Source organism: Haemorhous mexicanus, chromosome 5, assembly GCF_027477595.1.
Source record: "Haemorhous mexicanus isolate bHaeMex1 chromosome 5, bHaeMex1.pri, whole genome shotgun sequence".
Lineage (NCBI taxonomy): Eukaryota > Metazoa > Chordata > Aves > Passeriformes > Fringillidae > Haemorhous > Haemorhous mexicanus.
The window spans coordinates 15,104,117-15,117,669 of record NC_082345.1 but is presented as its reverse complement, the minus strand read 5'-3'; the positions used below and the strand labels follow the sequence as shown (position 1 = coordinate 15,117,669).

Sequence of the window (13,553 nt, the reverse complement as noted above, 5' to 3'; positions counted from 1 at the left end):
TGTGGATTTCACCCCAGGTATTTGGAAATCAAAGAAAGACCCAATCTGCCTGGAAGGAGTGTACATCCTCCTACCCTGAACAGCTGTTCATGGGAAAAAGAAGTTTTGAAAATGTTTTAATCATAGAATGGTCAGGGTCAGAAGGGACTTAAAAGATCATCAGTTCCAAACCTGTGCCATGGGCAGGGATACCTTCCACTAGACCAGGTTATTCTAGCACTAGCCTCAAGTCCTTCCCTCCTGTTCCCAAATGTGTGTTGGTGAATACTAAAGCATAATAGACAGTGGGATTTGTTGGCAATCCTTCATCTCCTCCACACCATTGCCTCAGAGCTAGTCCGACCCCCTAAGAGGAAATCTGTAATTAAAATCATTGCCCTGATCTGGATCTGATGTCCTTGAACTCAGAGCATCCTCTCTCTCAGGAGAAATTTCTAAGGCAGCCTCATGACTGATGAAGATGGGATTTCCCAGAGTTCAGGATGGCACAGGAGAGGGGGAATTGCCCAAGAGATGCTTTCCTGGAGGCTTCTCCTGCAGCTTTTTTCCCTGTTGTTTGTGGAGCACTATCACACTTCAGACAGCAGTTTTGAAAGGAGTCATTTGATCCTGAGGAATTTCAGCAGTGTCAGTGCCCCTTCTAGAGGTTCCCCATAAGCCCCTTTTGAGGATGCCAGATCCTAGCAACAGCAAAAGCAACAATTGGTCTGAGCTGGGGAACAGACTGGCTTGTTGACACTTCAATGAAAAGCAGCTCCAGCACAGTCTGTTCGCCCTGCGGCTGCCAGCTCCCAGTGTTTGATCTAGCAAAGGCTCCAGCCCAGAAAAACACAGCCCAGCCTTTCTAGCTCCTGCCTTAGGGAGCTCTTTGCCCTTTGTGTTGTTTCCCTGCTACCAAAAGCCCAAAGGTCATTATTTAACCTTTCCTAGTTTGGTTCATCTTCAACGAGGGTTGCGCTCCATTGAGCTGATCTCCAGCTGCAGCCTTATCTTTAGGCCACTTGTGCTGTAATGTTTCACCTCCTTCTTGCCCCTGTGTTAATGCACTTTTTTGTCCCTGTCTCTAGTTTAACCCAGGCAGGTAGAACAGCACCACTGTCCCAGAGGTGCTTCCCTGGGTGTCCCAGGGGAATGGGTCATAAATGTTGCTGGCAGAGTGTCTGGTGCTGGGCCATTGCCACACAGTGAGGAAATGAACAATGAGAAGGAATGGTAGGGTTTCTAATACCCTGGTTCTTGTGTTTAAAAAACTCACATGGAGAAAACTAACACTGTCAACAACACTCCCAGGGAGCTGGTGATGCTGATCTGCATTGCAGGGATGCTGCCTGACCCAGACATTCATCCAAGCGAAGCTGATTTGTGCTCCAGTCATTTCAGTGGTAAGATGAGCTGAGGGATGCATTTCCCCCCAAAATTTACCCTGCCCCACCACATCGGGTTAGAGATTGAATGCCTTTTGGGGGTGAGTCTCATACAATACACTACACAGAATACTGAAAGAAGTATCAAATGTAAAGTCTGAGGAACTGGCACCGGAAAGGGTTTTGATTGTTGGGAAGGTGTGGGTAAGCTAAGTTTGTGTGGTAAAAGACAGATTCACTAGGCATGTTCCTTCCCTCTGGTTCTCCCAGCCCTGTCCAGGATGGGGGGCTCTTCTTGAACATTTATATTTGAAAATGGCAACAAAAAGGAAATTAGGAGATGTTACCACTTTCATTTTGAAATTGAAAGAAAGCCTTGATATATTTGATATTCAATCACAGCTGATGCAATGCTGACTAATAGCACTGAAGTTGCAGGGTGACAATTATACTGCTGATAGCATAATTTATTGGTTTTGTTGTTACCCAAGGTATTTCCAGTGAGGTCATAAATCTATGTGTCAGTAGGAAATATTCAGCTTGCCAGCTGTGCTCTATTTTATAGCCATAGATTTTAATGCTTTGAGAGGAATGTTTGTAAAGCATCACTTTGCAATTAGAGGCAAAGAGGAAATTAAATGTTCCATTTTTGTTACCAAAAAAAAAAAAAAAAAGATATAGAGAGATTTGTTTCTCATAATTTATCTTTCTGTTAATATTGCATAACTCCATGTCTTTGCCTTTTGCTTGCTCATCAGCTCAGCCCAGGGATGGTATTAAACTGCCAAACTGGACAATGCCAGAACCACTTCAGCCCTTTGTTTGCTGACTGGAGCAACATTGCCCAGAGCCTGGGATGCCTGGAGAATCCTGGAAGGAATCTGCTGAGGAGGATTACCAAAAGTCTGTGTTGAGGTACAGGCATGTTTGGGACTTTTCTGCTGGTTATTTTTGTAGGAAGAGAAGGTCTTTGCTGCAGTATCTTGTTTACATGAGCTGTGAAACACAACAGGCAAACAAACTCTTGATAAGGGATTGAGTAATTATCCAGGAGGATGTTGGAGAACATCAAAGGCTTTGAAATATAAATATCTCATTCATTGCTTCAGGGACAACTTCCCCCACCTTGGACTTCACTCTCAGAAAGGACAAATCACCTGCTTTCACCATGTCTCCTTCAGTGGCTGTTAATACAAATTCAGAGATATCTCCTTGTAAACGTAGTCCTTAAAAGGAGACTACACAGACTTCATGGCTGATTTGGCCTTGTCTTCAACTGATCCCACTTAATTTTGAACCCAAGAACAGAACTGATATTGCAGGGGACTCAGAGGGCCCAACCATTGTGGGCTGCATGAAGTATTTGAGGCACTAACAGGCAGCCAAAGGAGTGAAGTAGGCTCTAGGTGGTTTACACCCACCTAGAAATACCATTTAAAAATCAAGAATTGTCTCCTGGGGAAGTTAGATGTCCCAAAAAAGGCATTTGCCATCTTTAATTCAGTGCCACGTGTACTAAGGCTGGAAGGGAGCTAGAAAAACAGATCCTCAGCTGGTTTCAGTTATCCTGGATCTGTCTCTTCCAGGGAGAGGACAACAGTTGACAACTCCAGTTTTAAGGTTTATCCCATGTGGACACTGCCTGCTGCAGACTTTTCTACTGCATTGTTCATTGGATAGGCCTGCTGATGCTATTGCTGGAGTTGCTTCTGCAATACTCAACCTGCATTTCTCCTTTTACAGGAATACTTTATTGGTGATAGTTCAGCTGCACAAGGGCTTTGCCTTTTTGAGGATCCCCATCCCTTTTTGAGATTTCCCACCCACCTGTACACCCATATTGTGATCCCTGTGATTATCTATTGCAGACATGCATTCAGCTCTTTTATCCTTCCACATGTATTAACCCTTGGATCCCTTGCTCTTCATAATTCTTGTTAATTGTCAGTAATTTTCTGGTGATAAAATGTCCTGAAACTAACTCAGTACATTTTATTTTGGTCTCATGTCAGCCTAAATCCAGAGTTTCTAGCAGTGTAGGAGTTAAACCAGAACAAAGTGCCAAGGATGAGTTCTTATGTCTGGTGCCTCAGGACAAGATGTGAGGGGTGTGTGAACACTGTGTTGCCTGGGTTAGAAGTGAGAGAATTCTATTTACCTGCCTCTTACCCCTAGGAGGAGTTTTCTCAAAGTGAAGGCTGGTCACACCAGGCACTGGTGAACATCAGGATCATTATTCCCCGTTTTCCCTCTCCATAGCTGCACAAAGGGAATCTTCCACTTGGTGCTCACTGCTTCACAAGGACAGTGCCATAAAACCCTAACAGCCTTTTTTGTTCTCTCAAACTGCAAATGCATCATTGTTTTTCTCCTCTCCTTCTTTCAGCATTATTGCTCTCCATACTTTTCCCTCCAGTGAATGCCATTTCTCCCCTGATAAATTAGTGCACCAATTTCCAAGAGCTGCATCTCACTTATTTCCTGCCCATATTTCTAAGCTCTCCAGGGCTCTTGGTATTATTTCTCTTGCTCTCATTTGTGTTTCTCTACCCTCTCCTCTCAACTTAATGTTATCTACATATTTTATTAACCAGCTGTTTCATTCCCCCTCACACATCACAAGTAGAGATGCTCCATGAAATGAGAGCTACCCCTTGTCTCTATAGGAAACATATGAGACACAACCCTCTTGTCTATTATTATTCCATGTTTGCAGTCCTTCAGACAGTTCCTGTGACAGTATTTATGTCTGAGCCAATGGGAAATAATATTTTGAGAGGCACTCTATCAAACGCTTTCCTGACTCCCAGCTCTTTGATGCCTGCTGCTCTCCCTGCTCTCATTCATTTTGTAATTCTGTCGACTTTATATCCATTTTTCTCATGGACTTAGTCTTTGTAAACCCATGGTGCTCCTTGCATATGTTTCTCTAAAGAGATCTGTGTAATTCTCAGGATATTATAGGGAGAGCCATGAAAAGATCCCTTTGAAGGCCAGCATGAAAGCTCCAGTTGTGTTCTGAGCTCCAAAGCAGTTTCCAAATAATGAGATACACCACAGTGTCTGACTGGGCTGGGGAGAATAACTCCAGATAAACACCAGGAGATAAAAGGGATCACCTTCCCCTTTGTGCATTTCCTTGTATTGTGTGAACTCTTCTCCGGTGGGGATTGGATCACATCTTGTCTCATACAGAAAGCAAAAGGAGTCATTAGCTCTGCTAATTGTTACAGATAACGAGTATAAGGCGATGACAGTTTGCTTTGTGTGTGGTTAAGCTTGTTAAAGGCATAAATCAAACCATTCTTTCAATTCTCACTTGTTCATTACTGTTATGACATCCCACAATGGCAGCGCTTTCATTTTTTCACTCCACTCAGTTAGAATTTCAGCTCCACCTTTTCTTGTTATACCTTTTAAATAAATACAGTTATGGTGTAGTACACAATGCCCAATGCTTTAATTTGGTGTTGCCTTATCCAACATGCTTGGGGTGTCTCAGTGTGAACACATAATTTAGTAAGACTTCTAGAGAGCATTGATGACTGCTCTGACTAAAGCTCATTTGCCACGAAGCCACAAAACAAATACACACAAACTCACTAGAAATACGTGGGTTTGGCCAAAAAGGGCATTTTGGGTTTATTGTTTGTAATTGAGTTTCATTTACATCTGTTTGCTTTTGAGAATATATGAACATGCTTAAAGCACCTTGAAGGTTATGTGGTTAATTAGATTGTTGACCCATGTCATCCTAAGACATGGATAGCAGTTGAGCCATCAGGATTTTCAGCAGCATCAGGATTCACTGGTTCAGGATTTTTAGCTCTCAGCTGTGTGCAAGGAGGTGACAGCATTGCTACACATGTCCTGGCACCCTGGCACTGGTGCTTAGAGATACTCAGAGTGTCTGTGGAATGTGAATGTCACCTCAAGCCTTTCCCTGACTTCCACACCTGAGCAGTGTTAAATCTGCTCTGGTTTTGGGGCGTCTGTTTTCACAGAGTTGTTATGTTTGGAAGGGACCTCTGGAGATTATTGGGACCCCTACCAAGGCAGGGTCACCCAGAGCAGGTGACACAGGAACAAGTCCAGGTGGGGTTGGAATGTCCCCAGAGAGGGAGACTCCATTCCCTCCCGGTGCAGCAGTTCCAGTGCTCTGCCACCTTCAATGCCAAGTTTTCCCTCATGCTGAGGTGAAACTTGTCATGTTCTGGCTTGTGGCCATTGCTGAGAGCACTGACATGTTTCCCCCTCTGCAGCATCATGGAAAACTTTGGATCCTGTTCCCCCAGAGAACAGCAGCACACAGCAGAAGAAACTGCAGCGTCAACACACACCAACCCTTCCCCACACACTTTAGCACTTCAGTCTCACAGGAGCTGGTCCTCTGTTTTGGAAAGTAAAGTAACTTGCTAAAAAAGCTTTGAAGCCTTCAGAGAATGTCTCCTTAGAGAAGTTACTCCCTCATTTAAACTCACAGAAATCTGTTGACATCCAGCATTTTCCTGGCTATATGACTTCCTAGAGAAACCCCACAGGTCTCACTTTCCCCACCAGCTCCCTCCCTCCTGTAGGGCTTTGGCATGGAGCTGAGAGCTGCATGGACACTTAGTGCAAAACCCAGATTGGTTTGGGAAAATTAGTTCTAAAGGTATTTTTGCATTTGGGATTTTTAAAGGTCAAATGTAGGAAATGCTACAGGCTAAGGTCCAAATTCCTAGGGAGACATATACATAGATTGTGATATTAATAAATTGGGAGTCTTGGTTGCCAAGAATTGATATACCAGAACACAAAGGTGGAAACATGCATATTTTATTTTAGGATTCTTTAAAAACTGTTGCTGGTAGAGCAGGATTTCCAGTTCAAAGAAAGAATCTTATCTTTAGTCAGTCTTTGTTAATTTGGTCAGTCCTTTGTTAATTTAGTCACTCTGGATTTTATCAAAGAAAAGTTATATCCCCAGGAATTCTCTGGCAAAGAACTCTCTCAAAATTTGAAAGATTAGCCAATTTGAATGTAAAGAAACATACAACAAAGATAACTGACTAAACAGTGAAGTCTCAGTGGAAATGAGCAGGAAGGAATGTGAGCAAGTGTGTGAGAGAGCTCCACTTTCTATTAAAAGTAAAGTGAGAAGAATTTTACCTGATCTTAAGTTTTGTGGTGAGTGGAGTCATAGTCCTTGGTGTTGGATGTTGTGGCCTGTTCTCCTTCCTTTCTGCTTTTCTTCCACTTCTCTCTCTTTTGCTATGTGCAGACCCCATACCTGTATGAAAAACTGCCATTGACTTTTAAGGAACTTGGGTTTTTTTCTTAGATTTGTATGTGTTACCAAAAATGGGACTCTTGACTTAGCAGCTCCACTTGAGATATACAGGCAGAGAATAAAGTTTTCTGCTTGTCCCTGGCCAAGTTCTCTTTGGACCTCATTTTAGGAGGTGTCTTTTCCCATTTGTTTTTTTCTGTCCTCCACCTAGAAGCATACTGGCACCCAAAACTTTCCTCGCACAGATAAAGGGAAATGTAAGATCAGGAAGATCTTTTCCTTCCCTATGGTTCAAAAACTTTCTCCTATTGAATAAACTGCTTCTAGACCATTCCTAAGGGTAAAAGTGTCAAGTTTTCTCTTCATTGCTGGTGTCATTCTGTTTTCAGAGCCCCAGGCCCCTGCCATAGATATGTATGCACAAACCAGCTGTGGGTCTGAGTTGCAGCATTCCCAATGTTTTGAGCCACAGCTGCCCGTCCCTACAGCAATACAGCAGCAGCAATACAGAAGAGTGCAGAGACTGTCAAAAATCATCAGGTTAAAATAACATCCAAAACCTTTTGTGCTGCTTTTATTTCAGCGGCCAGCTTAGAGTGTGGTCCTACAGGCAGTGGGGAAGGAGAAACATGCCAGGCTGTGGCAGCCAGGTGAAAGTCAGAAGAGAAGGAGAACCACCTCCAGTCTCCCTGTGCTGACATCAAGCACAAATAGAGCAGGACTGAGTAGAAGCAGAGATCTCATGGGTTCCCAAAGTTTGCAGGAAGGCAGAGGAGATGCAGCCAAGTGTTACATTTTGCTGTGCACATCTCCTGGACGTGGAGGGGGCAGCTCCCTGAGGCTCTGCTTCCAAATCCATCAATGCCAGAGGCAGCCTGGAGGCAGCCTGGCTGTCCTGAGCAAGTGTGACTCACTGCTACGCCACTCTGCTGAGTTCTTTGGGGTGGGTGGGTGGTATTTGTCACACTGTGGATGAGGATTTGGCTATTTTAAGCAAGTGCAAAGGTTCTCTGGGATGTTGGGACAGAGTTGTCCCAACACACTGAGTTCTGACTTAGACTTATTGGAACAAGATGAATGTGGCAAGGGCAAAAGCATTACATGCACAGGAGACAGGCAAGACACTGCATCTGTACTAAATAATGAAATTTATTGCAGTGGATGCCACGACGAAAGCTGAACATTTTTTAGATGTTCAGTGTTCTTCATTCACAACCTGTCTGTTAAGAGCTATGATGAGTATTACAGTCTGGGACTGAGTGTTTGAAAGGGCTCCCTTGACATGTGCACCACTTAAAGGAACACTCGAGTGATAAATTTGTTTTCCTATGCTTGAGGGGATTGAGTGTTCCCCAGCTCACACAAGAAGTCCCTGATCTTAGTGCAGATGCAAAACAGACCCTGCTTTGTTGGGATTCTGAAACAAGGGAGGGCTGAAATCTCTGAAGTCTTTGAGCATGGACTCTCTGAGTTAATGCTGAAGTGTTAATAATGAAGATTTGTCTTTGTCCAGGAAGGAAAAAGTCATGACAGACAGGAGGAATTGTCTGAACTTCAGAAGAGAATCAGCTACACAACTCCCACTAATCATAGGAAGTTAATAGCCAAGGCAGCCTTAGAGGCTGTAGCCTATATAAATTTAGACAAACCTAAATTCAAACAGTAGACTGATGACTTTGTGCCCTACAAAGAGTCTTTTAATTTCTGATGGTAATGAATGCCACCTAAATGTGAAAGAGAAACAGACTTTAGTAATTTTAATGCAAATGGATTTTTTCAGATGAAAGGCACTGCATAAAAAGTCGAGTGGCAGTGCTGTAAATATTCTGCCTCTGGTACATTTATTTAGCAGTAATTATTGACATTGAAGCTAGCTGCCATGTGGAAATACGTGGTTTTTGTTTTTCTTTTCAATTAAGCAATGCTTTTGCTCTTTCAGACCACTTCTACAGTTTCACTGCTACTGGAAATATGAAAATTGGTGAAGTTGATCCTGGCAGTCACTTTGGAAAGACCCTGAACTGTTCCCCTGAAGCAGAGAAAAGCATTGGGAATTATCTCTTGAACCCGGACGTCCAAGTGGCTGTATTCTGGTTTCCCCCTGATGTGGGGGGTGGGGGGGGGTTGGGTTGAATGCTTTTTTTCAGCTACCAGACCAGGGTTCACTCTCAGCCTTGTGGTACAGAGTCAAAGTTCTAAGAAAGGCTCACACTCACAAATAATTGTGAGCTCAGAAAAAGCTGCAAATGTCCATCATCAGTACAAGCCTGGCATTTGCATGACAACTCCAGCACCTCATGTTGTTCATCATTTCATGTGGCCCAGCAAAGGGAGGTCATCCTGGAGATTCCTTTTTGTTATGTTTCATTTTCCAGCCATAGCTCATATTAAATGCTCCCTGTACTGTCAAAATATTGAGCTGTGCCACTGTTTGCCAGCAGAGGTGTGAACCTTGGATCAGAAACCCACAAATCAGGGAATAGAAAGGAAATGAGTTTTATGTGTTGCTACTGAAGGAATTATTATGGGCTTCTGTATAGATTGAGGTGTCACTAGAGCAGGATCTCATCTGAAAAAAAAAAGAAAAATGATATTTCTTTCCAGAGTGTGTCCACTATCTGAGGACAGCTGCTAGCCAGCACAGAAAGCCATAAACAAGAGTTCTAGCAGAGGGAACTCTGTTCCTAGCTTTGCCTTGGATGACTTTAGGCAAGATGATGATGATGATACTCTGTGCCTTACTTTCCTGTTCTGGAAAAGGAAGATAATGATGTGCTCTGCTTTGATGTTGTGCCAGAACTAGATGTTAAAAATTCAGTGCATGGGCTGCTGCTCTTCAGAGATTACTTCCCCTCCAGCTAGTTCAGATGTATCTTTTTGCCTGTTTGAATAAGAGTTAGAGAGGTAGGTAGTAGCTAAGATGAGCAGTCAGATGGTTCCATTGCAAGCCAGAAAAGCTTTAAATAGAAAACAATAAATATGTGCATCTGACATCCATGGTGATGAAAAAAGCCTGAACATGTAAACGAAATGTTGCTGTTAATATTATAATTAAAAGGCTCCAGGATGAGCAATTAATTGTCTGCAACAGCTTCTGTTTCACGGAATCACAGAAAGGTTTGGAAGGAACCTTAAAGGTTGGAAGGAACCTTAAAGATCATTTACTTCCACCCCATGCCAGAGGCAAGGACACCTGCCATATCCCAGGTTGCTCAGAGCCCCACCCAGCCTGGCCTTGGACACTGCCAGGGATGGGGCAACCACAGCTGCTCTGGGCACCCTGTGCCAGGGCCTCACCACCCTCACAGGGAACAATTTCTTCCTCATCTCCACCCTAAATTTCCTCTCTTTCAGTCTGAACCCAGCATAGGCAAGCAGAAAACCTCTGCTGGTTTATTAATTTCCAGGGGTCATATTCAGGCTGCCAACTCTTGCCTCTACAATTGCAGCACAATAGTGTCTGTGTCAGCCAGGCCAGCAAGGGAGCCCTTCCAGCTCCCTGAGAGAGCAGCAGCTGAACCAAGGCAAAGTGCTCCTCTCAGGCACCAGTGTAGATGGCTGGAATGTGGCCTGAGCCTCTTTTACCACCAGTGCTGGTTCCTTTTTCTGAGATGAAAATTGAGGTTTGGCAGAATAAAAGGAGGACACGTCTGTTCATCACCCAGCTCCATGCCCTCGTGCTGTGGGAGCCCTCCCATAAGAAAGCTGAAAATGTAATTTTGGGGGGCTCAAAGAAGAGCCACTCTCAATGATGTCTTCTGGTGGATGTATGAAAAAACCACAAAAAGACTTTGGCAGAGTATGGTGAGCACTTTTGGAGGGGAGCATTTTATTTTTTTCAGGGTCTTTCTCCTTTAAAATTGAGTGAGAATTGCTTTGGTTGCAGCTATTTTACCACAGATAGCAAATGCCAAATCCTTTAGGAACACCATTTGCAAAAATGTGTTGTGGTTGTCTCATGTGAGAGAAATGTTTTCATAACGGGTCCTTTTGCTCCTGTGTTAGTGATAAAGGTCACAGGTAATTGCATTCACATTTTAAAGTACAACATTGTTAAATCTTTTGTATAAGGATAAAAGTACAAAAAATGGCTAGTCTCCAGTAGAGACAGCTTCTCCCTGACCAGGGGGAGTCCAGAATCAAGCAGAGACTGCAATTTTAAAGCTGATATCACAGATCTCTTCCAATGCCCCTGGTAATTTAGAAAATAAAAGAAACTGCCTATTTTTAATCTTGCTCTCAGCAAGCCAGACTAAAAAGCCCAGGATTTACTATCACACCTTGGACAAAATGTGCCTTTGCTAATCTCTGTTAATCCACAGGAAAGGTACTTGAAAATAATCACTAAAAGTAAGCTGGAAGTTCTTTAAGCTTTGATACCACAGATCAAACAGTGACCAGTGTTAAAAAAATCAAAGAGAAAAGGGAAAACCTGATGTTTTACTGAGTTCTTATATTGTATATGCAAAACCTGATGGTTTACTGAGTTCTTATATCGTATAAATATTCAGGAGCCATTTTGTCTTTAATCTTTGCAGGTTTGAGCAGCAGGTGCTTCACAAACCTCCCTCAGATTTTCTTTGGGATGATCTGGTGAGATTTAGGACAAGTCATTGCCTGTGAGCCCCAGTGGTCAAGTGGGAGCAAAATCACCACTTAGGTCCAGTGGCAGCTCTGTCACTGGGCTTCCTTCAGAGATTTGGGGCCATGCTGTGAACAGTCCTTGTTGAATCAAGCACAAGAAATCTTGTGATCTCTCTGTCAGCCTTGCTTCAGTGTGGATGTTGATTATTGGGACCTGGAGGAAACCAGGAGATGGCTGAGAGAAGCCCACAGTCCTTGCCCTAGTTTCAGCCATGAACAATCCAGTCCAGCTGCCCTGTCAGGAGCTGCCATTGGCTTGGCAGCCCTGCTGAGTATTTTTAGACAAAGTAAATAATAATAATTTGGTGATGCGAGAAAGCCCAAGACCATTTTTTACCCCAGAGCAGCCCAGTGGTAAATGTGTGTTTGGTCATTTTTAGCTAGACAAACTCGAGCTAGTGAGAACATGGAAAAAATCTGTAGTTTTCATAAACAGAGTAAATGATACAACTTCCCCAAGGCACCATAATTCACCCCTTACAAACTGCTGAGTGAATGATGACTTTTAGTCTCACCTTTTCACATTTACTTCCCTCCTAACTCAGTTTGGACATACTTGTTCCTCTTTTCTCTCCTTTAACCTCTTCACTGAATTGGAGCCATGGAATTTTAAGACTCTTAGATGATGAATTTGTCCTAAATATATTTAAAAACTGAAAATGGATTTTAAAGACTAATGTTAAAAAGCTGGAATTTGGTGGTGCTGATAAGTATTTATCTTTCAAATGTTAAATAACTTAGAGACACATTGAAATGCATCCCCTTTCAGCCCTCCCTATTGATCTACAAAAAGGAATTATCTTGAATATAAATAGGCTGTGAAATGTTGTTTGCTTGTTTTTTTTTTCAGGCTGTGGCTTGGTACACCCCTCTCTACTGCAACAGAAGACAAGGATGGGTGTTGAAAGAGGAAAGAAACAATTTGAGAACGTTGTCTTACAACTTTCTCAACAACAGAGCAAAAAGAGGGATGGCAAAATGAGCAGGAATTTTCATCAAGTGATGCAGAGTGGAAGAGGCTGACCCATGACAAGCACAAGAAAAGACAAATCTTCATTAAAAGGCGTGTGTGACATTCAATATGTGCACTCTGCAATTGCAGCATTATGCCAGACTGGCTCTGTGAGTGAATGTTTTTAAATTAATGTCTTGGTAAGCAATTCTAGAGCAGCTCTGCATTTTGAAAATACAAATTAACCTTAAGCTTCAAGCAGGAATACAGCCCAAATCTCCTTATAGGGCTGCACTCACTGTCAGTCAAGACTAAGTGGAAAGTAAAATCCAAGTAAAATTCTTCTTCAAATGTGACTTTATTGTTACATATTATCCTCTCAGCCCCATTCAGAGATCACAATTGGGAAAGCCAAGATTTGAGCCAGATTCACAAAAGTGAAAGATCTTTCTAAAAAATAAAGGGTTGGCCAATCTGGATATACTTTCACAAAAAAAAAAAAAAAAAAAAAAAAAAAAAAAAAAAAAAAAAAGGTGGCTGCCTTTGGGGGAATTGCTCTTCTCTGAATTTCTTCTCCTGATTGTGGCTGGAGATGTTCATAGGATGAACAATTTTCAGTATAGGTTACACTGGCTGTTTTTCCCAAGTTTTTCTCAAAAAATGGCCAAATCACTCTCACTCAAACTCTCCAAAGAAAGTAACTCAGAAGCAGGGCAAAATTATGTAAAAATTCAGTGCAAAGAGTTCAAAACTGGCAGAATTATAACCGAAGGTAAATGGTAAATTATTATGTAATATGTCAAGCAATTTGAAGTTGCAGTTCTACCTACAACTAAATGCAGAATGTGTCAAATATATGTGTGCTCTTTGTTAGATATATTGCATAAATTTAATGTACGTGTCCAGGAAGCTCAGTAAATCTGTGCAAAAGATATTAATAAATATGCTAATGTAATACAAAAAATAATGCAGTAATATGTAAAATATACATCTTTTTTATACATGCATGTGCAAAATATGTGGAAAACACAACAGCATTCTTAAGACTTAAAATATGTGTTGGTTACTACCTCTTCCTTCTCTAGCAGTGATCTCCAAAAGTTTTTAATTGTGCACCTGTATCAGTAAAGAATCCTTGAACACACACACACACACTCTCTCTCTCTCTCTTTCTGTCCCTTCCATAATATATACACTTACCTATTTGTGAATTATATGCATTTACTACTACAAGTACATATTCTGTACATTGTAAAACATGCACATGAACAGACATTTAAAAGGAGGAGATAAATACAAAAAGACATTGAGGTATTTTAAG

General features: G+C 42.1%; 1 long non-coding RNA gene across 3 annotated transcripts in view; it reads left to right on the top strand.

Moving 5' to 3' along the window:
* The window catches only part of LOC132327162 (uncharacterized), a 110,698-nt gene extending 97,499 nt beyond the window's left edge, over positions 1–13,199 (top strand). The window contains exons 3-6 of one of the 3 annotated variants that reach the window (XR_009486453.1): positions 1,291–1,382; positions 2,123–2,279; positions 8,576–8,721; positions 12,131–13,199. This is a non-coding gene — a long non-coding RNA (uncharacterized LOC132327162). The remainder of the gene's footprint in view (positions 1–1,290; positions 1,383–2,122; positions 2,280–8,575; positions 8,722–12,130) is intronic. The other 2 variants (XR_009486455.1, XR_009486454.1) reach the window with 2 other exon arrangements.
* The last annotated feature ends 354 nt before the right edge of the window (positions 13,200–13,553 follow it).